Source organism: Cuculus canorus, chromosome 2, assembly GCF_017976375.1.
Source record: "Cuculus canorus isolate bCucCan1 chromosome 2, bCucCan1.pri, whole genome shotgun sequence".
Taxonomy (NCBI): Eukaryota; Metazoa; Chordata; class Aves; order Cuculiformes; family Cuculidae; genus Cuculus; species Cuculus canorus.
The window spans coordinates 96,201,408-96,226,881 of record NC_071402.1 but is presented as its reverse complement, the minus strand read 5'-3'; the positions used below and the strand labels follow the sequence as shown (position 1 = coordinate 96,226,881).

General features: G+C 41.8%; 2 long non-coding RNA genes across 3 annotated transcripts in view; one reads left to right on the top strand and one right to left on the bottom strand.

Annotated features, from left to right (window-relative positions):
• LOC128851343 (uncharacterized) overlaps positions 1-25,364 on the bottom strand; it is a 33,535-nt gene extending 8,171 nt beyond the window's left edge. The window contains exons 1-3 of one of the 2 annotated variants that reach the window (XR_008448697.1): positions 21,996-25,364; positions 9,940-10,034; positions 8,145-8,206 (exon numbers count right to left, since the gene is read on the bottom strand). This is a non-coding gene — a long non-coding RNA (uncharacterized LOC128851343). The remainder of the gene's footprint in view (positions 1-8,144; positions 8,207-9,939; positions 10,035-21,995) is intronic. The other variant, XR_008448696.1, reaches the window with a different exon arrangement.
• Positions 13,234-21,988, top strand: LOC128851346 (uncharacterized). Its single transcript, XR_008448702.1, has 3 exons — positions 13,234-13,529; positions 14,752-14,850; positions 21,467-21,988. It is a non-coding gene; the product is annotated as an uncharacterized LOC128851346 (long non-coding RNA).
• Positions 25,365-25,474: the final 110 nt, after the last annotated feature.

Sequence of the window (25,474 nt, the reverse complement as noted above, 5' to 3'; positions counted from 1 at the left end):
GAAAAGTCCATGTCTCTGCATCTAATAAACTCATGAAAGTTGGGACACCAAAGTGGTGGAATGCATTGACAATGAACGCAGCCCTCTTTCAACCAGTGATGGATATTCTGTAGATGGTATCAGTAGGCAGAGCAGAAATGAAATGCAGTGTATTCTTTCCTTGGAAAGCTGTGGCTTCTGGCTTCTGTGCCTGGAATTTTTCATTCTCTTTTGCTTGCTTTGCTAGTCTGAGGACACTATCAACTTCATGAGGGCTTTTGTTTAGGGTTGTTTCCCACCCGCCCTCTCCTCCGGTTTCCCTTCACCTCCCCAAGCCCCAGTATTTCCTTTCATGCTTTGGCTGAATGCAAATGAAACTTTCTGACTGCCAAGAGCAAAACCCATAAATAAGCATAACCAAAGTAAAACTTCATTTAAATGTTAAGCAAAAACTCTGGTCTAACTCTAGCTTAGTCATGCCCTCTGGGCTTGTCAAGTCAGTAGCAGTGTTCTATTTTTCCTGCATGTGGCAACCATAGTGACATCTGTCTGGAACAGATACATTCAGGAAGATTTAACTTTGTTGAAATGCTGGTAGTAGTCAAGTTATAGCAACGCAATACTCAGCACACATTAATTAGCCATACCTTTTCATGTAGGTTTGCTGAGCTTTGTGTTGACACAGCTACTGTTGGTTCATAGATAGTTTTTAAGTACTAGCCTCTGCTACACAGCAGCCACCATATTAACTGCAATTCTGACATAACTTCAAGTACTGTTAGCAGTGCTTGCACTGAAAGGACCTTGCGTTTCTCCTGTGAAATCAGTGAAAAGGAAGCAAGGTCACAAAGTGGCAGCATCTTGGTCTGTGACCAGGGAGGATGTATAATGCAGTCCTTTTCAAGCAAATTTGCTTGTAGACCCTGTTTAAAATCTCTGCAGGTCCAGATTCAAGGGCTTAGTAATGGTTAAGGCCCTCATCCACTGTCTATTAAAGACTTCCACACAGCAAGCAGCTGGAAGTGTCTGAAAAGCCTTTGACACAGTTTCTCACAGCATTCTGCTTCAGAAACTGTCAGCCTCTGGCCTGGATGGGCGCACACTCTCCTGGGTTGAAAACTGGTTGGATGGCCGGGCCCAGAGAGTGGTGCTAAATGCAGTTAACTCCAGCTGGAGGCCAGTCACAAGTGGAGTTCCTCAGGGCTCAGTACTGGGTCCAGCTCTGTTCAATGTCTTTATCAATGACCTGGATGAAGGCATTGAGTGCACCGTCAGCAAGTTTGCAGATGACACTAAGCTGGGAGGAAGTGTGGATCTGCTGGAGGGTAGGGAGGCTCTGCAAAGGGATCTGAACAGGCTGGACTGCTGGGCCGAGACCAATGGCATGAGGTTTAACAAGACCAAATGCCGGGTCCTGCACTTGGGGCACAACAACCCTATGCAGCGCTACAGACTGGGGGAAGAGTGGCTGGAGAGCTGCACGGAAGAGAAGGACCTGGGAGTGCTGGTTGACAGCCGACTGAACATGAGCCAGCAGTGTGCCCAGGTGGCCAAGAAGGCCAACGGCATCTTGGCTTGTATCAGAAATGGGGTCACCAGCAGGTCCAGGGAGGTTATTCTCCCTCTGTACTCGGCACTGGTGAGACCGCACCTCGAATACTGTGTTCAGTTCTGGACCCCTCACCACAAGAAGGATGTTGAGGCTCTGGAGCGTGTCCAGAGAAGAGCAACAAAGCTGGTGAAGGGGCTGGAGAACAAGTCTTACGAGGAGCAGCTGAGAGAGCTGGGGTTGTTTAGCCTGGAGAAGAGGAGGCTGAGGGGAGAGCTTATTACTCTCTGCAACTACCTGAAAGGAGGTTGTGGAGAGGAGGGAGCTGGCCTCTTCTCCCAAGTGACAGGGGACAGGACAAGGGGGAATGGCCTGAAGCTCCGTCAGGGGAGGTTCAGGTTGGATATCAGAAAAAAATTCTTCACAGTAAGAGTCATTGGGTACTGGAACAGGCTGCCCAGGGAGGTGGTCGAGTCGCCTTCCCTGGAGGTGTTTAAGGAACGGGTGGATGAAGTGCTGAGGGACATGGTTCAGGGAGTGTTAGGAATGGTTGGACTTGATGATCCAATGGGTCCTTTCCAACCTTGTGATTCTGTGATTCTGTGAAAAGCCAGGGTCTGCAAGCAAGTAGTACTTCTCCATGGATAATGCCATTGATTTCAATATTTAGATCCTAAATCATTATTCAATCATTTAAAGACTCTGACCCAGATGGCTATACCTGGCTTGAAGGACTTTTTCACGAGAGGTAGCCTTTACCTCCTCTGTGATTAACTGTCAAAAAGCATATCAGGCTTTTCTCCCACATTGCCTAGTCACTTCTCTAAAATCGTACTGAGACTAAAAAAATTAGCAGTGTACTGAAGGCAAGATCAAATAAAGTAAATAAAAATGTATTTTAAAGAAAAGGATTGAAGGAGTTAAATAAGTAAAGCAGAGTCCGTTCCAAGGCTTTACATTTTGAAAACATTGATGAGATTAGTTTTTCACTGTTTTACCAGTACTGCATTCAAGCTTCCTTCCCACGCAGTTGTGCAAGTTACTTGCAGAGTACTCAGTGATACAAATCCTCACCAAACCTGACTCCTGGTATTTCTGACAAATGCTCATGCTGTGAAAGAAGAGGCATTGGGCTGCCCTGGATTGAGCAGGCTGTCAGACATTTCCCGAGAAGTTACCATGAAAAGAAGCTTCTTCAAAACTTTGTTTAAAGTGGGGGCTGTTAATCAAGGCCTTGGTGCACTCATTAGAGAGGGGAGGAACCATTTAAAGTCAGGAAGCTGCAGTATGTGAAAATGAGGAAATTTAAATGAACGCATCTTTTGCCAGCTGGTTTCACACCCCCAGTTGGCAATCCACAAAGGTTTAGAGGGGGAATTAAAACCATTTTTCAGTAGAAATAACTATTTTTGAGATTATCATATAGATTCTACGAGCTACACTTTGGTCCTATCAAGACAGGCAGGCAGCTGCATGAGAGGTGGAAAGAGAGAAAATGACTGAGATGAAATCACCACCAACAGCTACTGCAGGCAGGAAGGCAGCATTGGATCCCAGCCACAATACTGCCGCAACCTGGCTTGAATGAGCCTGATGGGATGCCATAATGTAACCTACGCTAGAAAAGGTACGTGGAAAACTGTCTGACATGGGGCTCTATTTCAATGAGAAAATACAGATTCCTCCCAGGCTTTAATTGCTTTTGTTTCACATGTTTTCCTTTTGGGGCTAAGATTGCCTTCAATAAAGCAAGATTTAAAAAGTAGAGTGAAATAACTCTCTAAACCAGAGTCAAGTGGGAAGAGCTTGGAGAAGAAAGGGGTTTTCTCAGTGTCAGCTAGAAGGCCCTAATGAAATGTGTGAATGAAGTTTTTTATCACTGTGTGGGCTACAGTTTTGTTCTTATTTGGGGTGGTTTTTTTGGTTTTTGGTGGTTTTTTTGTTGGGCTTTTTCCCCCGAAATCACTGGTCTTCTAAGTCCATTGTTATTAGAGTGGAAGTGATTTTGGCCAGGAGATCACTGCCTTACTTCAGAACCAATGACTCTGCTTCCACCTTTATCAGCTCTGGGCGCAGTCTTACCCTCCAAATACAAATGCTGCAACTGAGTTTCCAGCTGCAGAGCAAACCTGTTTTGTGTATCAAAGGTCAGGATCAAGTCCTCAGCTGTGAACTGCAGGAGTATAAATACTTTCTGTCAATTGGAATGTTACTGTCCGGTGTATCTTCCCAGCCAACAATTGTGGTGCCTGCTGTTTCTGATAGCAATTCCTCCATCCCCTTTTGGATTACTGGAAATTCATCCCTATTCAAAGAGCACATGTACCCCTTGAAGTCCCAATTTATGTCCCATTGTGATTATTGAAGAAGTGCCTGAGAGCCTTGTAGGGACTCAGGATGGGACGAACTAAAGATGAGTTTCTGTTTACTGCATAGTACCAGAAAGAGTAGTAGCCAAAATGCTACTGGCAGGAAAATAGAGAACAGCTACTGTAGCACTCCAGTTACCTCGCTGCTGGTGTCACTTGAGCGGTCAGAATGTCTCTGGCTGCACACACAGATGAAAGAAACAGAGAAAAGGCAGGCTGAGGAGGAATGAAATAAGTGACCTCTTTGAGCTCTCTTAAAAAGTGTGCTACTTTAGACAACAAAAAGTGAGGAGGACTATCCATAAAATTTAGGCATTGGTTTAGCAGGTACTAAATATCAGGGAGAAATCTTGTTTTTCTGTCTAGAAGATAGTATGTCAGTTTTTGAAGGCTTACTAGCAAGACTCCCTTGTACCACTTCATTCCTCAGAAGATCCTACCTTGTGAATACTTATTATGTTGTGAAATAGAAATAAAAATGGGTAGGTAATGGATTTAGAGACTGGGTTTAGAGATTTTTTTTGTAACTCTGTCTAGAAGACACCACCGATTCAACCAGCAAAAGTGAAGAGAAATATCCACAGTGTCTTGTTATTGGTTTGCAAGTTATTGAATACCATACAAAACCTGTGGATCAGTAGTATACAACCTTTTCAGAACCCATGTGTCGTTCTGACAACTTTCCAGGACAAGAAGGCCAGAGTTAATCTGCATACATATTAACATAAATTTACATAGGAATTGAATCAGAGATGAATGTGCACAGTTGTTATTATTGTGTATTTACAATAAACTTCACTGTAAGTGTTGACAGCACTTCACGAAACAGAGAGAAAGACAAAACATTCTTTGAGAGTCAAAGAGTAAATGAAGGACCATTTTCCCGAAAATGGTTCCTCATATTTTCCTGAACACTTGATATGGTCACAGGCATCAAGGAATGCAGCTTTTAGGCTGTCAGATGGCTACTGCATTTGCATGAATGGCAAAATAAATCTTCCACAGACAAGAACGTGCTGTGGTCTGTGGCTGGAGGAATATTTTCAAGGATGGAGATAAAGATTTTGGAGTTTTTTGTACCCTTCTCCTAGAAGTTATCTTAATACCTATATTTTTACTACATGAGTTCCACCTCTCTGAGAGCTGTACAGCAAGAGGAAAAGGATTACTTATGTTTCTATCTATTAACTGTTCACCCACTGAAGCTGGCATTTGTGAGTCAGAGGTGAGTTCTGAGCCTGTGCTGGAAGAGAGGTTGCAACACTGATGCAGATCTGAGGGCAAGACAAGGAAAACTCTCTGTCTCCTGCTATGGGAAAGTCAGTGATGCTCGGTAGGGTTACAAGTATAACTCTTTCATGTTATTTCATTCCAAAAGAAAAGACTTGCTCTGAAAGGACCTTTAAGTAGTTGTGCTTTTGATATGAAGCAGAAGGAAAAATGTATTCTAGGGTGGGTTTTTTTTCAAAAATTAATCGGCAATGGGCATTGACATTTTAAAAAATGGCCTGTAGCATCCTTGGCCATAGAAGATCTTGGGAAAAGCTCCAAACTGCCAACACAATTGCTGGATAAGCCAGCCTAAGGGACCTGGAGGGCACTGCCAGAAGAAATATCCCTTTTAACTTTCAGCCACGGTGATGCTGTGCATTCATTACCAAAGAGGTGGAAGAACAGCATGATGTGCTCTGAATAAATAGTTCAATACACTTGTTTAGATCTTGGAGTTAACTCTTCTTTAGACTGTTATACTCTGCCTTTTCTCTTGAGAAAGTGTAGAATAATAAGGAAAAAAATCTATGTGTCCAGAACATACACAGGTCTCTCTGTACTGTGTTTTGGGGGTCATGTTGTTCAGGATAGGGGGGGAAATAAATAAAACCTTAAAACCATACACTTGTCAGTTCAGATAAGTCTGATTTATGCCCAGGGTTGAATGTGGCAGCTCAGGAAAATTTTGTTTGGAACTAAGTGTATCCTAGCAGTGGTTTGAGGGTTAGCTGTGGTACAGGTATAAAACAAAGCCCATACAAGCTTTACAGGAAATGTACCAATGTGGGACCCCAATGTTGGCAGGTCTGACCTCTCTTAGGACCTTGGGAGTGAGAGAAAAGTGGTTGTGAGTTGGGGCTCACAGTCCTAAGCAGTTTGCCATAGCAGCTTAACTACTCACCCTGCATCAGCTACTGCTCATATGTGAGCTCTTAGCCTGTGGTGAGTATGAAGTAACGCAATTTATGCTAATTTTTTTTTACTTCAAGTTATCTTTGTGAGCCTATGTCTGAAAAGGAGAGAGGAACAATGGCCTTTTTAGATACCTCTGCTGTGCGTCCAACCTCAGGCTGTAGCTGCACCTGCAGGAATAGGAGGTTGGTACAGTAGCATGTCTCTTTGTCAAGTTTTTCTGGGCTGTTTGGTTCAAAAGCTTATCTTTTATACTCTATGAGTCACTTTGCTATTTGCACTCTAAAACAGGAGAATGAAACAATCCTTCTGCAACTCTTGGGACAGCTATTGGCGTTCCTAAAACATATTCATGCCTTATGCCTTAAAAAAAAAAAAAAAATCATAATTTATCCATGTGAATCAGAGTAACCCAACTCAGGGCTTTTGCTTACAAATCATCTCATAAATTATTCAGTCAGTGCCAATTTTGGGTGACTTGCTGAGGAGAATCTGGGTCATAAATTGATATATCCTAAATTGGGCCAGTGACAGGGTGGATTATATAAGGACTTTCACTGCAGAGCCCCAGCTCCTATCCCCTGCTGCAATAAATACTTAGTTTTTTTATGGAGTATGGGATAAATCCAAAAGACTAGGAAAGCTTTGATTTAAAGTACCCTGTAGCCTAGTGGTTAGAGACATTTCCTGGGAGATATAGACTTGGTTCTCTGGTCTAACTCAGTAGAAGAGGAAGCTGAATCTAATCTCCAGGTTCCCAAGAGACAGACTCAGCTGGCAACAGATGGGAAGGTAGTCATGTTCCCTCCAGGTGCTTTCTGCAAGGCACCCACATAGAAGACAAGTTCTGGGAACATAAAAGTCAGGCAGAGAAATGCTTAGTTTGTAAAAGTGCAGATACAAGCATCAAGCTCCTTGGAGTCAGTGTAATGCACACCTCCGGTAACTGAAATGAAAATAATTCTATCATTAACATTAAGCATCTGTAGAAAGTTAGACAACCAGATGGGAGGGGTCTTGAAGATCTAAATTTGAATTTGGGTGCCTAACATGGCAGCCAGTTACTTTATTCTGTTTAGTAGTTTAGGATCATATGCTTTTATGTTTACGATAACCTCTTCAGCTTTTTTCCCCAGATTACTAATTTGAGCTAACCCCGGTACCCACAGAGGGCTCCATGGCCCATCCACTGACTGCTGAGTTTGCTATGAGACTAACTGCAACTCTGAGCCTGCTTTTCCCTCCCATCTGGCAGCAAAAATGAACTGCTGCTGACTGAATGACCACTGATTCTCTTGGAAGCAGAGCTACACGATCAGCAACAGCCAACTCTGTCACCATTTGTGAGGATTTGTAGCTTGGGCCCTGAGACATCTGGCTGAGATATTTACGCGGCCCTGTATTGCACTCACTGAGGCTCTGCGTTCACATCTGGAGTCTAGACTGAGTGACTCTATGGGCTGGCCTTCAAGGCTCCGAACAGCTCATGTCCCCCTTGTTCTCTCACTTTGTATTTTTATTGCTTTATTGGTTTATTTATTTGCTGTAGGTTCTTCTATCTCATCTCTTCAGACACTCCTGACACAGCCACTTGAGAGATTCAGTGAGGAATGGCAGTGACTGAAAGAGACCCGGTAAAAGCAGACATGACAGATAGGGGGAAAAGACTGTGTTGTGGCGAGGCTTCAATCCCATGGTTATGGTAATGGGGGATGCCTGGTGCTTGATTATGCTGTTTCTTCTGAGTTCTACAGCTGTGATTGTGGGAAATGACAGTGGTCAGCTGCAAACAGTCTGCATTCAACACATGTGGCAAGGAGCAGGGCTATTAGAGGTGGTGATGTGGTTGAGCCAGGCAGGGAGTTGAGCTGCTCACTGTTCTGGTTAGATTCATCAGCAGGCTGCAGGTACAACCTGGGTCCTCACAGAGCTGTTCTACCTCAAGCTGGTTGGAGTTGTTCCCCATTCATTTCCTGCTTTGAGGATGAGGAACAAGGAGTCAAAGATTAAAACATGACACAGTGGTTAGTATTCAGTAGCCTAAATGTAGAGATCTGAGGTACCTTGGACACTGGCACAGGGCTGGTAGATATATAACAGGTCCTGTGAGAGACGCTTTGAGCACCTAAAAGAAACATCCAAGTTTAGGAAATTAATCCTTTCAGTTAGTCATAGATTCTGTCTTTGTGCTTAGTTGTGTATCGTTTTGTGGGATGCTAAGTACTTTAGCCCTGTGGTGGTGCTGTACTTTTGCAACAGGTAAACTCCTGCTTGATCAGACACTGTCCCTATCAGTATTGGTGGCTGCTGCTGCTGTCTGCACTCAAGGCAGATGCGTCCTCATTCCCAGCCCCTTCATTTATTTTCCTATTGGGCCTTTAGTCTGTTAGTTCCACTCACTCTTCTGCCTGTCCCAGATTCTCCTTTTAACAGTTTTCCTTTGTTTTAGATTTCCTGGTTGCCTAACAGCCCTGTCTGCCACTGCTGAAGAAATACTGCTAGGAAGTCAAGGGCTAAGTATGGCTGACAATGGTGGGGTTATGACCTGGAAATGTAGTGGAGGAACTGAATGGGCTAATAGTGAAAATGTATGTAGTGCTTGAAAAGATGGGTATTATGAATGTACCTGTTGGTGTGGGTAGATCTGAATGCATTTGGATATAGCTCAGCCAGAATCCACATTAAGAGAATGTCACAGACTCTAGAAATACAGGTACTTATACACAGTTTAATTCACCCTTTGAAGAAGGATAAAACCAGATTTCAGGTATTCTCTGTGCACTTGAAGTAGCCAGCAACAGCATGATGGCAAATGTAAGTAAACAGCCTTAATCAGAGTATGAAAAAAAAAAAAAACTGGAATGATGTTTGAACAGTATGTCCAGCTCCCAAGCGTTGTCTCTTTCCTGCTATCAATGACACCCATTGTGCAATAACAACATAGATACGTCCTGTTTTGCACATGGAGAATATATTGAAGCAGCCATAGGGCTGCACTAGCCTTGGCTATAAAAATCCCCAAGGGCCCGTCTACCAGCTGCTGACTGATGTAGCACTGCTCCTGCTGATAATAGGGTACATGTGCTGGCTTTGAGCTGAACTAGGCAATCCAGGGCACAGTCAGATGTGCTCATCAAGGATCAAGTTCAAACCTGTTTAAGAAGTTAGTTCCCGTCAGTGGTGATTTAAGCTAAGTAGTTTTGCTGTGTACTGGAAAGGACAAGGAATGCTCACACACTCAGCTACTTCATCTTGGCTGTCACAGTGGTGATTTCAACACAGCCAGGGGAGTCAGAAAGACAACAGACGGCTGAGATCTGTGACAATCTAAATCATACAGACATATGCTGCTAAAGGTGTGTTTCCATTACTTGTTTGCCTGCTTCTATGTAGCAGAATTGTGCTACTTACTTCACTGTCTTCTTGAGGTAGCTGAAATCAAGAGGTACCCAGACTTCTTTGAGGATGTAGAACCTTGTTTCACGTTGGAAATGGCTGTGTTTGTTGAATGTTGCTAATCCGTTCAGGAGCTCAACTGCAGCAGGCAAAAAGTCAGCGTGGGTACTGACCCACATGCTGCTCTATAGATTGATATACCACCACTGGAGGGCAAACATAAATTCCCCCCCCCCCCGCCCAAATGCTCTCAGAGGAGAGGAAATTAGAAAAATGAGCACTGCAAGACTCAAAAAACATAAGTACGCTAACAATTAGGCAAAAATCATTGTGTTAATGTCACCCAAATTTATCATCAGCCAGGTTCCTTCTAGGAATAGCCACATGTGCTAAGCAGCATATACTTTTCTGTAAATAGTTATACCATGATCCAGTATCACAGGGATGGGCTGTATTGCTTACCAGGGTTGAAGGCCAGAGTTCGCCTTGTATCGGAACCGTCATATTGTGAAGTTGCTGAGCATAGCTTCTCTGTGTTTCCCAAAATTTTTCAGTTCCTGCATTGGAAGAACACGCATTGCACAGAAGGAAACACAACTAAATATCTAGTGATTATTGCTTCCTGAAAGTATTAATGCCATATTTATTCTGGTGGAGAAACTGAGTTCTGGAGCAGCAGTTCAGCTGTAACTATTCAGCTTTTTCCTGAAAGAAGCCCAATGAGGGCACTTTCAGGCAGATCTAAAGTGTTTAAGTCCCAGGTAGGCCCCTGAGCTATAAGTAAGACTCAGTCTCGAGATTCCTGCTGGTTGTGTCAACAGCAATTTAGATATCAAAAAAATAGTAAAAAAAAAAAAAAAAGGCACAGTAATTAAATACCTTTCCGGCTAGAACAGATTATGGCTGAAACAAAGATGACTTTCTGGAATAAATTATTCTGACTGCTAAGCGATCACTTCATTTTCTAGTGAAATCGCATGTGAAGAGATACAAGGAAAATGGTTTCAATCTTGTTACCCTGGCAAGGATCCCACTGACCACAATAGTATTTTACCTTTGCATGGAATAAGAGAACAGCAGGATCTGAACAGCTGGTCACTTAGTTGGGTTGTTGGTATTTCTAAACTTATAATAAGGCAATGCTGAATGCAAATATTTTATAATCTGAATACAGAGATCTTATAACATCACTCAAGGCCTCTTGAAAGCAATGCATACAACATATGAATGGAAGCTGTAATCTATAATGCCACAAATCCTTTAGGAGGATTATCTCTGTTATCTCATCTGACATCAGAGAATTACATGTAATATAGACACTTAAATGGCTTAGTCACAGAAAGATCCTTTAGAAAAAAGGTAGCAAAGAGGAAGTTTTGTTTGTTTCTAAGCTGTGGAGAAGAGGGAAAGCTCTGGAAATGACAAGTGGATCAGAGCTAAAGTCCTGCTTGGGTTCACTACAGATCTTGCTCACTTGGGAGAATTAGCCAAGGGAACTGAGTCCCTACTGTCTTGATTTGCGTGCAGTCATTTACAGCTATGCAAAAGGTGGATGGAATATATGCTTATGTCCCCATTTCTGTTCATCTAGGTTCAGCCAGCCTGCTTGAGGGTAAGGGGCTATGGGAAGTGTAAGACAATCAATGATTAAATTCTGTAGCTCCACACTGGCCAAAAAAAGCCTTATATTTTAATAAGTCGAGCTCAGGATTGGATTGCTTGACTTAGGAAGCTCAGTTGCATAGCTAAACAGAAGATTTACTCATTGCACAGCCAGCCTAGATTCATCTTTGATAGTTCTCTCCTACTGCCTTCACTTACTTTTATTTATAGGACCCTGCTGATTTCTTCAAAGAGAAAACTGATAGAAGTATAATGTATTTTCCCTGCTGTCTGTGACTTTCCTTATGCCTCCTACTTAGCTTGTCTATTTTCCATCCAGATGAATGAGATTTAAACCCAGCTTTGTACACTTGCTCTAGTTGCCTTATTCCTTCTCCTTCACACCTGCGTATCACCCTATATTTCTTCTTAAAATCTCAATCTGGCTCTTTTTTATTAACAATAAAGCAGATTTGATCTTTCGCTTCTTAGGAATACTTGTCTATCAACTCCCCTTCCCTCTCTGTTTACAGACCAGTTACCAACTCTTTCCTTTCTTCCATTCCTAATTGCATCTCTAACAGCACGGAATGTGTTGTTTATTACCTATAAGCCAATGTCTGAGGTGCTGGCTTAGACCCTCTCCAGTCCAGCCTCTATACTTCTCATTCATCTCAAACCACTCTCACCAAGTTCTCTAATGTTGGTAGGACAAAAGGAAAAGAAGGGAAAGGACATGTTGGCATATCTTGTAATTTTAAATATCTATTTTGTGTTTCCGGAACTGATTAAAACTCTGCTAATATTTGTGAATTCTTTCCACTGATGTAATGATCCTCAGACTAGGACCAGCAAAATCATACATCATGTGAGTCAAGGTTCGAGAAAGAATTCCAGTATTTTCATTTATAGATGGCTCATTTGCTGTAGCTTTCACACTGTCCTTTCCACTCCACTGACCTCTGTCTGATCATATACAATCTCCTTTATATCCCCTCTTACAGGATAAGTAGTTGGATGTGCATAGAAGAATGTTCCATTTTCTAAAAGAATTTCTTGGATTCCCCAAAGAGATTAGTACAAAATTTTAATTAGGGGCATTGGCAGAGTTCCCAAATGCTGGTATATTAGGCCGTAGGTTTCATTTTCATCGCCTGCTTTGGTTCCTATACAATGCATAGGATTTCTGATGAGTAGTTTACTTTAAATGATACACGTTTTGTCCCTCAAATTTTTGTCCATCCTGTTGATACAGATGAGTCATGATTAGCTGCAAAGTCTTGTCTTTTCCTCCCAAAGACTGGGGAGGCTGCCCAGTATTCTGAGGACAATTGTCCAAAAGATGTCAGTTTGAAGTGACCAGTAAAATTTCCACTAAAACTCTGGAGGGCATACGGGATGCAAGTGTCATTAATTAAGCTCTAAGAACCTACAGTGCTGTGGGAACCTGGCATAAAATACACAAGCTGAACTTTGTTTGCAACTTCCTTCTGTTTAGGAATTCATTAAGGGGCTGAAGCATTTGCGGAGATTTCAGGACTCAGTGCTAGAATGACTAATTGCTGGCTTGGTCTTTTGTATACAGTGTAGCACATAAAAGGACTGTGGTCAAAGAATGCAGGTGCTGCTGAGGGCAATGAGAATGCAAGTATGGTGATTGCTTGCCGGATACAATATGTAACATTTCATTTAGTTGTACTTTGCTTTCCTACATGATAGGATTTTGTAGGAACTGCTGAATGATTTTGACGGAAGTGATTTAATAAAGGCATTGTTTAAACAGAGGTAAAGGTTTACAGTACTACTTTCATCTTCCTCTAGGGTAACATAACCACTACTGCAGATCTAACTTAGATGAAGGCTTTAGTAAGTTTAAGTTGGTTTCACCTTCTTCAGTACACTAGCGGTTGTTATCACAGTTAATTTGTGCTGGATCCATGGTCTTGTAGTGGAGGAGAGCAAAGTTACACAATACAGTTTAGCTTACGTATCTTCACAGTGAAAGCTAGAGAAATCACAATTTTATGACTGTATTTACCATACCTAGATTTTCTTCAGTTCCTGCTCTAACTGCACTCATCTTGCCAATCTTTTCATACATTGTTGTCATCAAATAGCAACGAGAAGTCTATGGTGAAGCTTCCTCCTTTTTTAACAACCATCCTATTTGATCATCCCCCTAAAATAGCACAAACCATATGAAACAAGTGGAGCTGTGGACCCTGTCTTGGAGAGCATGCATGAGTAATTAAATAATGTGCCCTTCTGCCACTGTTTTTGCAGGGAAGGGGATTAAAATCTGTGTTCACAGGCAGAGAGCAGGTGTCTGTGACGAGATCTCATGCTGTGACATGCATGCAGCACATTCTTACATGAAAAGCCCTGGCTGATGAAATGACCACAGGAAGACAACATGGAACCCTCCTGGCACGATCAGAAGCTTAATTAAGGTCTGTGGTTAATTTTAAAGTGAATGCGTGCCTGTTTTAGAGCAGCATTAGGAAAACTGAATACATGGTTATTTTTTAATTATATTCTGGTCTTCATGACATTCCTGAAGCAAACTGTCTTGCTTCTTGCATGGTCAAATATTACAGTGATTCAGAAATGAACACATACATCTTTATGTAGATGGGATTTAGTAACTTGTCCAATGTGGTTTTAGAGTTCCTTTGTTGTGGACATTTTTTTCTTTGACAGAAGACAGCACTGAACCTGCAGTTTCTGAAGTTATTCTCAACACAGTTGTTTTAGTTGTAATTATATGACTAAAAGCATACAGAGACCACAAATTGTCCATAATCTTGTTAGAACTTTCACTTGAGAAGATTAAAAATAAAAATTGTGCAAGACTCAGAGAAAGAATGAATGTGTTAGAATGATTTAAAAAGAAAAAGAAACAGACATTAGTACTGATGGCAACAGCTCTTTGCCTTGTATTACTGTGCTTTTCCACTACAGAACTTAAAATGCTTTCCTGATTTCTGTGAAGCAACTTGAGAAATTCTTGACTTGTGCATGACTATGGCTATTGCAATAGTGGTAAAGCAGTGGTTTGAAAAGTGAAGCCACTTGTTCTAACAATGCTGTGAGTCAGTGATGAAACTGGAAAGTCAAGACTAAAGTACCCACGTGCATCTTAACGCACAATGTGTGGTGAAAAACTGTAGCCTCGGTATATATGGATTGATGGAGTGACAAAGAAAAGCTTAAGGCTTCATGAACACTTTTACTTTTCTCAATAGATGAATTTGTTCTCTCTTTCTGGTCTTGTTTCGGTTTGTGCCTTTTGTTTTTAACTTTTAACCTCAATACAGGCTAGGTCCTTCTCAAACACGAAAGAAGGCTCTGTCTGAGAAATTCATTAGCCAAAGTAGACATAGAATAATGAGGTAGTGAGAAGGAGGCAGCAAGGGATGCGAGTGGGAGGGAAAACATGGACAAGGATAGCTAGTGACAGTTCTCTTCAAGGGTAGCTGATTGAAACACTGGTACAGTACCTTGACTAATGTAGCACTAATTAAAACCGTACAGGAGAAAGCACTTCTAAATATACTATAGGGAACAATCTTTCTATGGTAAATCCATCCTTAATGAAATTCGATTGACTTAAATGGGTTTTCTTTGGGATGAATTTGGCCTGATAACCTAATAAGTCTTTTCTGTCTCTAGTTTCTAAAGACCTTTTGTCAGGAGCATAGCAAGGAACTTCAGTCTGGCTTTTGAAAGTGCTGAACACCCAAAACTCCTGTTAAGATCCGGGAACTACAGGTACTCAATATCACTACAAGTTAAAGCTGAATGAACTTTTTCATGTTTGCTGTGAGTTTGCTGTCTGTACAGTGCCATCACGTCTGCAAAATGACCCTAAGTTAACCTCCTAAGCCTTTGAGGCAGAGACTTCCTACGCATAGGTACAGCACCTCACACAATGCAATACAGAGCTTAGCAAAAAACTCCAGGCATGAATACAATAAAATTCATTAGTAAAAATAGCAGTAAATTATAAATTCACGGTATCTATGTTTGCAGTGCAATGAGGAATACATATTTAGGCTGGATATGTATAGGTGGGCCTACTTTTGTTACCCAGTTTCCAATTGACCGTCCATGAACTTGTCAGACAAATTATGTCCAGTGTGTTCACAGTTGTTGTGAACTTAGAAAATTTGTCTTTTTATGACTGTGTAAAAGCCACATTGAGAAATCATAAAAAAAAAGAATGCATCTTATTATTGCCTTCAGCACAGAACGCATGACTCTTCCCTTCACACTTCAAGCTTTACAGATCCATATATTTCTAATAAAATCTTTGCGTACCCATTAAATTTACAGTGAGAGTTACAGTTGGCATCTTTGAGGTGACCGGGATTACTGTGTAAACCCACATTAGGCTTGTTTTCAAAGGTTCAGATCAAACACAGAAAATGCTCTTTGGAACATTTTTCGTTTTACTGCACCACTATTGTAAAGTTGTCATTGCTTTGGCTTCCACTCCATGGAAGACGTACATCATTATAGATAATGGCAGTGTTTTAATAATGTCCTTCTTTCTCTCACTTAACTTCTTGGGTTTATCTGAGGGAAAAAAACCCAAGCAAATGAGTTCCCAATAACAGAAAGCCCCACCATTTAATGGGCTGTGCTCTGGTTTTATTCTGAGAGGATTAATAGTTTATCTCCATTACTTTAAAAAAACAGATCTGTTCGATTACTCAGCATTTAGCTTTTAAAAGAGCAGCTCCTGGGGATCCTAAAGAAATCCATAATGCAACAGGGAAGGAATATAATAGACTGGTTTGGAAAAAAAAGTACAGTGAGGGGAAAACATAACATACAATACATTTGGTGAGAAGTTTTCCCAGAAGACTGCTTGAGCCTCATAGTTCGCTTACAACCAGAGTACAGTGGTGCTGGGCAGCCTGCCAGTGCTTGTTATTGTAGTACTGTGTGAGCCAGTTCCCTGGTAAAGAAAGAAAAAGAGACTTTTCTTTGCCTTTCATAGCTGTCCCACACTCTCTCCTCTGCTCTCTCTGAACACCGTCCCATTCTCTACATCAAGGTGCTTTGGTGCATCCTACACTGTGCAGATGTCATGCTAATAGTTTCACATGTGGTACTTTCACAGTTCAAGAGGACTGACATGGGGCTGTATCGCTTCACTGAACTGGAGGTTTCAGATGACAGCTTTGCCTGACAGTCTAACAGTAAGGCACCCTGTGATATGTGTAGTGAGGATGAGTAACACCTTGTCCTCACAGCAGAAGTATCTGGGAAGGGAAGCATTCCTAGGAGTGGATGCCAGGCTAAGTTGCATGTCTACACTGAATTTTGCAGTCAGATGTGAGCCAGGATAACTTGGGCTTAATACCATCCTACAGATGCCAGTGAGGCATTTTTGGGTTGTTCAAAGCACTGGCAGACCTCCTTCATGTCAGCCTACAAAACACTGCGCAGACATAGATGAGTTAAAGGCTCAATCTGGCCATGAACATGTAGCAAAACTGAGAATGGATGCAGGAGGCCTCCCACATTCTTGTGTCTATATTCTACCTGGAAATTCATCCAAGAACATTTCAAAATCAGCAAACATGGCATGCGGTTGTTTTTATTCCTCAACTTCACATCCACACACCACCTCTTCATGCTGATATGTTGCCTTGAACCCTGAAACTACAGCACTCTCTGGGAAGCACTTACACAGCCTCCATCAGGAGCCTGCTGGGCTCCCAAATGTGATAAGAAGGTGATAAAAATGATCTGGGTGTTAAAACAGCCCTAGTGGAAAAATGTTTAGCTAAATAGAGACCATCTGCCTGTTAAAGTGATCGTGTCCTTGTTCTGCCCTGGCCTGGCCACTACGAGCTGTTGTTTTTGTGGTGCAGTCCATGCATGGATTTGCTGTTGTTTCCAGGACCTGGGGCAACTGTTTGTGCAATGTGTGTAGACTTCATGAGAAACAGCTTCAGTGGCAGGGTTTATTTTTTTTTTTTAAGGAATAAAGATTGATAATGAAAACAACATTTTTGCCTAATACAGAAAAGTTATTGGACTGGAGCTCAGCTGAACACTCATATTACCCTTTACAGCACATTTCTTTAGAGAAGCCAAAGAAGGAAGGAATCCTAAAGATCTAAAAGCAGTGTGCAAACTACCAAGAGAACTTTCATGTCAGTAACAAACAGTGCAGGTATTTTCAAAGGGACACAGGGTGATTATCAGGCAGCACTGACTACAGTTTTTAGATGCATTTCTTTACCTCCTCATAGCCATACAGGAACAGAGCTTGGACAGACTGACACTTCAGACAGTTAATTGAGCTACTATGCAGGTACATGGGAAACAGATTAAAAGACAAGAGTCAGAGAGTGACTTGCTGTGAGAACGATGGAGAAAACTTTGGGACTTGTAGGATTCAAGCAGGAGTGTGATATACCTAGAGCAAAATACAGAAGACCATGAGGGCCTTAAGAACATAACTATCATGCTTCCACAAAGGGAGTCAGATAGTGAGACCTGCAGTGGGATAGTTGCACCATCTAGCTAATCTAAGCAAATTCACATTATATTGTCCAAGTGAATCTGATTATCTGCCATGGGGGTGATAAAGAGAGGTCAACCTAGTTGAGGTGCCTCACTAGAATACCTAAAGGTAGACAGGTCGATGTCCCATGTTGGATGTAAGGGCCTTGAGGGCACTAATAGGTCTTAATGGTCCTGACCAGCCTAACTTGATGTCTCAGCTCACACCCCTTCCCATGGACTCACAACCTGGGCTTCCAGCTCTGTTAGAGCTGTGTTGTAGGTAGAATGGAATGAAAGAGAAAAGTAGAGTTGGAAGGGACCTACAACGATCATCAAGTCCAGCTTCCTGACCACTACAGGGCTGACCAAAATCTAAAGCACGTTATTAAGGGCATGGTCACCACCCCTTTAGTAAGGCTGTTCCAAGGCTTGATCACTCTCCTGGTAAAGAAATGTTTCCTAATGTCAAGTTTGAACCTCCCCTGATATAATTTTATCTCACTCCCATACAACCTTGCACTGGAACTCAGCGAGAAGAAATCAGCACCTCCCCTTCATTTTCCCTTCTCAGGAAGCTGGAGAGAGCAATGAGGTCATCCTTCAGTCCCCTTCTCTCCAAACTAGAAAAATACAGTGACCTCAGCCTCTCCTCACAGAACCTGCCTTCCAGACCCTTCACCGCCTTTGCTGCCCTCCTCTGGATGTATTCAAGGACCTTAACATCCTTCTGAAATTATGGGTGTTCTGTTGACAGGATTCCATTCCCATTTTGCCTTCTCTCACAGTACTAGAAGAGTAGTAGAGCAACAGCAAAGTGTCTCAGGATGTGCCACTTCAGCATGTGTTTGTCTTGTGGGGCCCTTTGAAGAGAGGAAAAGCATGGTCTGAAAAGCATGGTAGCACTAGCTACCAGTTCATAACTCAAAAGTTTAACTCAAAGCATAGGTTTTAGCTTACATACTCCATGTTGTTTGAAATCCTTACTCTTTAAATGCTGTCTTCTTCCTGAAAGCCATCTGGACAAGGGGCATTCCTGGCAAGCCAGTTTATCTCTAGGCTCATGTTGCCTGCTGATTCACCAAATCCACATTTGGACACATGCAAGGGCCTGTTGTCTCTTCACACTGATCTTGCATCAAACTGTTGAGGTTCTTTCACGGAATAGACATAGTCTGGCAGCTTTCTGCACTCATTACAGTTTTGCAAGCTGATTACCAAGTGTGTCCTAGAAGATTGTTTTTCATAGTTGCTTCTGTCAATTTCAAAAAAATAAAGAGTGAAGATCCTTTGTATCTGAATAACATCATCAGTAATTTCATCATATTGACATTCTCAAGTGGTTTCAGGTAGGTGTAGAAGAAGAAATATCCTCACTCCTTCTTTGCAGCTATCTTGCAGGTGCATAGGGGCTCTTGAAGAGACATCTTTTAGTGTTGGATGGCCATCTGGCTATTAAAGTCCTTACCCACATCAGCATTATCAGTAACAACCTTCCTCTTCCCTAGATGCCTGCAGAATTCACTTAAAAACTCAGCAACCTGTCTTCACTCCTCCAAAGACTGCAGTGCCACTAACTGCATCACATTGGCCCGCCAGTGTTTCATCTCCTGGAGCTTTTTCAGTGTCTGAGCTAGTTTGCCACTTTCTCCAATGAAAATTCCCAAATGAAACTGCTCAGTTAATGCCACCTGTGATTATTTCCTTTCCTAGGGCTAAACATCAGTTTCTAAAGTGACCAGATTGACATCACCAACTTCATGCTTGGAGCCTACCCATAACAGTGCATCTGTTGCTCACCTGGCTGGTGGAGAGTTGGGTCTGCTGGTTGTGACTGTGTAGAGCTGGACTCCGGCAGGCTATTCATGAGTGAAAGCCTTATCAGCACACCTCTCAGGCTCCATATTTCAGGTTTTCACGCCAACAAATATTAGAAACAGTGAAGTTCATGGTCAGGCCTTTCCTAAAAACATGCTGGCTGGGCCTGATCCTGATCATCTAGTTGTCTTGTACATGCCCCATAATGGCATTCAAGATGAACTTATCCATAACCTTCACTGGCACAAAGGTCAGACTGACAGGCCTGCAATTATTTATGAAATAGAGGCTCCTCATATTTCCTGCATGGTTATTGTTGTCAGTGATCTAGTTGAGGGAGCAGGTAGGTGGTGCCATGACTTCAGTGCTCTGAAACTCTGGACCAGCAGCAAATGAATAAACAAAGTGTCCTTGAGTACAGAGGTATATCAGGAGAGATGTTTGTGCAACACTTGTGCAGGGCAGTAATTTTAGTTAAAATCTCACACGGCACCTCACCATCACAGCTGCCGTGGTGGTCAGCAGAAGTAATTCTCAGAGTAAAACTTTTGCTAAAGAAAGAAGGCAGGCTCAAGAGAACTAATTGTTCCCATTCGTCTGCAGTGGGGTTTGGGCTTATAATGACTAAAGATGCTGAGAAGCAGGGCAGCTGAGACCTCCAGAAAAGGGACAGGGTTTCTTTCATTCCATGCCTAAATATCTCCAGAGGCAAGGAGGTGCCATAGAGTCCCAAGAAGAGGCAGAAGAGGATGAAGAATGCTATACTTGAAGGGCTGTGACACTTGTGGTTTGAGGGTGAGGTCACTGTCCAAATCTGTGTACCTTTTTCTCTTAATCTACTGCCACGACAGAGTATAGGAATAACTTGCTTGAAAGAAAGTGGCCACTGGTTTACACACAAAAGAGTGCAATGGTTAAAAAAATGGATCCTCAAAAGCAGCTTCAGTTCTGTGTCTACATAAATGAAAAGCCCAGAAGGGCTCTTATGAGGAAAGATACCTGTGGAAGTGACATCACTTTGATCAGTTTGGGTGTCTGCAGCATAGTACTAACAGAACAGGTTGTGCTTAATAAAGAACATGGATAGCAAAGAAGTTATAAAAAATAGTACTTGCCATGCTATCTTTTGATTAAAGCTCAAAAACCCAGGTGTTGGAATAGGTTGCAGAAGCTGAAGCCTGCTAGCCAGTTGATCGTTGAAGAACCTCTTCAAATGTTCATAACTATAGTCAGAGGATAGCCAGATAAGAGGTAGAAGTCAGTTCTGTTATTTGAAAATTTCAGCATCAGACCTACTGAGTATATTTCTTCGTGTCATGGGAGGGTGAAATGAAACTTCTCTTTGATGGGTGTTTCAGCTCAGCCTTCTTTACTGGTTGGAAGGGCTGTTCTTAGGACCTGGTCTATTTTCATTGCATGTGTTATGCAGATTTCCTTAAAAAGGAATCTTTTGCCTTAGCTAGGAAGACAAATAATGAGAAAACATCTGCTATTTAAGCTCTGGACTGACCTATAAATCTTAATGACGTATGCAATCCCAGAAGCAGAAATCATCTACAGATTGCAAAATTCTCCTGCTCTCTCTTTTTAGTTTTCTTTTTATTCTGTTTGTTGCTTCTTTTAATTCCTGGTAGTTTGGGAGCCTAAATGCATTTCCCCTTCCCCCCCACACTGTTTAATTACAACTGATAGGAGCTGCTGAGAGGAGGGCATGGCAGTCATAATAACATAAGAGGGATGGAACAAACAGCCCCTACAAGGAGCTGACAGGCAGAGAATAATGACAGAGTAGAGAATGGATAACTAATGGTTTGGATGATTTACTCTTGAGATGCTCTGGAGGGTAGGATGCTTCTTTGCCTGTTTATTTCAAACTCACATGCTGGAGAAATGAGTTTCGTTCACTGCTTTAATCCTTTGCTGCATTTTCTCCTACCAGGGGATGGGAATCTACCTCTCTCTTCAGTGCTTCCCTGTGGCCTGCCTCCCAAAGACAAGATTGCTGTTAAGAATAACGAGAGGTTTCTCTCTCCTTTTGCCTCTACAGCTGCAACAGAAGGGACTCAGCAAACATTTAAAACAACTGTATTTGTCATGACCATAAAATTAAAGAGGCTAGAATTCAAAATGCTGGTGAGAACGTCAGGTTCACTATTCAGAGAAGGATGTTAATGTGGGACGTGGCTCACATGCCACACAAGCAAAGGTAAGGAAACTCTCGTCCTGAATTTGCCTGAGATGCTGAATAGAACTGGATGACCTCTCACACAGCAAGTCATTCTGTTACACATTTGTTTGTTGCAAGGTCAGGCTAATTTTATTCTCCATTTCGCATTGCTTTAATCTAAACATTGGAAGAGATGATGTTGGGGTAAAAGTCTCAGGAGACTGTGAGCAGCATATGGACTGTTTCACTTGATAAACCATAGAACCACCCCCCTGCAAGTGGGCAGGGATGGAGTAATTCTTCTACCGAAGTTGTTAAGATATCCTTGCATCCCACGAGTCAGTATCCTTGGTATGTAATTTCACTGAGAAGTCTGTAGGTAAGATGCCTATGGAAATCATTCACTTACCTATTCCAGAGTGGGGCTGGAGAGACAAATAAACTGAGCTGGAAACGCAACCATCTTCTGGGTGATGCTCCCAGGGCAGAAATTACCTCATTGTGAATTGCAACAGAGAGGCAGGACTGCAGTTCTGGAGTGGCTGGGCTGGCACTATTCAGGCACACAAGCAGACTAAAAATAAGATAGTGTGTTGCAGTTGAAACAGCAATTCAAGGAGTGAGAGCTAAAATTAAACACATGGTGATATTCTATTTTGTTGTTTCCCATGGCCTGCTTGAAAATCAGATGAATCCCAGTGTTATTCTGAAGAGCTGTCCTTATTAGATTGAGATTTCTTTAAAGTGGAGCAAAGAATATTGTCCTAAAGAGGAAATAAATAGGAATATAATAAGTAAATATGGAAAAGATGGCAAACTGATCAGTGATCAGAAGGCAGTGAATGGGTTTGACTGACATCTGGAGTAACATAGTGCTGTGCTCTTTCAATTACAGGTTTAAGACTGCCACAATTGACAGATTAAAGGTGTTCACCCTAATCCAAAATTATACTTTCCTCAGTCAAATTGACCATTGTGTCAGCTTCAGTTTGTTGAGATACGTCACCCACAGTGACTGATTGAACTGATTCACTTGCACACTCCTTGACAAGGTCCCTGTTTTGTGTTCACTCCTTACGCTTGCTGTTTCCCTTGTCAGACAGATACTCTAGAGGCATTTCCATTATCTCCCATGTAGCTGTACCTCAGAAATGTACTGGACTGGAAAGAAAAATCCTCAGGCCAATTATTCTGACATAAACTCTACTTATCAGAAAGCACTAGAATATGAAGCGTAAGTTAAAATAGCTCAAAAATAGGACACATACATACACACACATATACACCCCAGGCAGGCACCTAAGTGATGTTATGCTAACACTCTGCTGTGACTGAGAATGGATCTGCACTTTTAAAGAAGAAACAACACAAACATTGCGTCAACATCCAGACTGAAACAGTTTCTCTGAGAAAGGAAGTGCATTAATTTAAAGCAAAACCAACAATTTCTTTGCACAGATCTGCTCTATATTTTTTTCTGTTAGAAGCAGAAGTAACATGCTGCTTAGAGAACAGTTACCCTCTAATCTTCCTGACTCTGAAAAAAGAACAGAAGTAAATAATATTTACAAATTTCTGAAAACCATACTGGCGCTGATACTCTTTGGGTGAGGAGACAGAGAAGAAGTCATGAGTTGCACTTCTTTTCCACAAACTGAAGGAAGAGGATGCACTCATCTCAGAAGCATAAAGATGTGAAGTGGCATTCAGATTAGTGAGTTTTAACTTTAGCCAAATTCCTCCGAGAGGCACTACCTCATGAGCCAGAATGTCGCATCCCTCTGCAGAATGTTACCATGCGGGAGCTTTTGGAGAGGTCATAGTGGTATACCCTAATTTTCCATAGGACTACAGGCAGTCCTGCAGACAACAACATGTTAACAGTGAGGAGGGTGTCAAGGTGCAGCCTCACAGCCTGTGCACCTGCAGCAGTGCCACCAGAGTGGTCAAATTCAAGGCAATGCAAAAAGGATGAATTTTCTTGATCTTATCTCTCTCAAGGTTCATGTAAAGAAAGAAAAAGATCACTTCTTAGCTCTACATACAGTACATGGTGGTATGACTGGCACTCAAATCTCAGACATGATTCTTTCTGAAACTTTACTTGAATCTTACTTCAAGGTGATGTAAATGCGTGTATAATTAATTTCATTGTCCTCCCAGATTCTTTTGCATCTCTGCTAGTGTTTTGGGGATTTTTTCTGTTGGTTTACTCTTTGAAGTCATTCATGGACATAAAAATGAAATACGTTTGATCAGGTTACAAGTACATAAAAATGGCCAGTGTCATCTATCTCTGTAATCCACCTGTCACAGTTTCACACACAGCCATTAGTGGAGTTTCCAGACACTGCAAATATATAAAATTTAGAACAGATACTACAGCCAGAACAAACATTACTTGCTTACCCACCAAAAAAAGGCTTGCACTAAAGTTGAAAGAAGATATTTTCCTCTCTGCTTGCAATAGCACTGCAGAGTGGGATGCATGGATGGGTTCTGTGTAGCTCTCAGTACAGTGGCATACTACAGAGGCTTGTGAAGCAGGGCATTAAGGATTGACTATGGTACCACTTGTTATCAGTGTTAGAAAATCCTTTGCTTCACAGTCTGTAGACTGCCATAGTTAAGATACTTTTATTCTACAGGGTATTTGCAAAGTGTTGATCATTCCATCAACACTTTGCACAAAACGTTACATATCCATTGAAGGACCCAGAGTGAAATTCCTGGATTTGGGTTTGTAATTAAGTTTTGAATTACAGAGAACAGGGGGGGAATGTTTCTCTTTCTGTTATGTTTTTTTAGACAATTCTAACACCTTAGAGAATTGGTGTAGATGTTTGTACTTTGGCACATACATTATCCCCAACTAAAATTGTGCCTTTGGGTTTTCTGAGTAGTTACAGTTATCAAGAAAGATATGAAATGTGAAATGTAAGAACACAGCAATACCTAGTACTGTCTATTTACCCAACAGTCTCATTTGCCTCTGTAAGATCCTAAGCACATGCCTCATACATATCCCTCAGTATTTGTGTATAGCAGCAGAATTTGGTTTTAATTACTGTTTTCCCAGCTTTCTATTGTCATGATTCACAATGCATGGAGGCAAGTAAGCTGCAAACCATTCTTTCTGTGTCTTTGGGTATACTTGCAACCCTCATGCATAAGCAGGTTGAATGAACGCTTTTCTTTAAGACATATGTTCACATGGAATGGATCCTGTGAGGGGAAGCCTTGGAGCAGCTAGGGTCCTTGTATGTTTATTGACTGTAAAATCAATAGGTATCACTGGAACAGTTTATGTGACTCATGGTTCAGTTTTCATGGAGATGAGCTGTAGCTGTCACTCCCACTTTTATCTGGAGGTGAGAGACTTTTATAAGCAACTAAGCCATGCAAGGCAAGAAGGTAGAAACAAAGAACGACCGCAGAAGTGAACTTGTTGAGTCACTACCAGTAAGTAAGGGTTTGAAGCAGAGAAGCAAAATCATCAGAGATTCAGCAGAGGAAAAAAAGCAGAAAACTATCATTGACTTGATGAGATCTAAAAACCCCACAAGAAGATGCAGAGAGAAAGAAGGCAGTGCATCAACAGCCCTGAGGATCATCCTGTTCTAATGAGAAACAGAGGCTGACACATCTCTGCTTGATTGACAGCACCTTGGCCAGCAGAGACTCGCAAGGTGACTGCCCCGTGGATAGTGAGCATATGAATGCTTAGCCTAATAATGTTAGTCCTGACCCACTGCTGTGTTTTAGTAGTAAATAAGACTATTTTTATATATGCACAATCCTGCTTTTGGGCTTCTATGCCAATAAAAAATGCCTAAAACATTTTGGTTTACATTTAACATGATCTCCTGTATTGTGCAGACTGCAGTA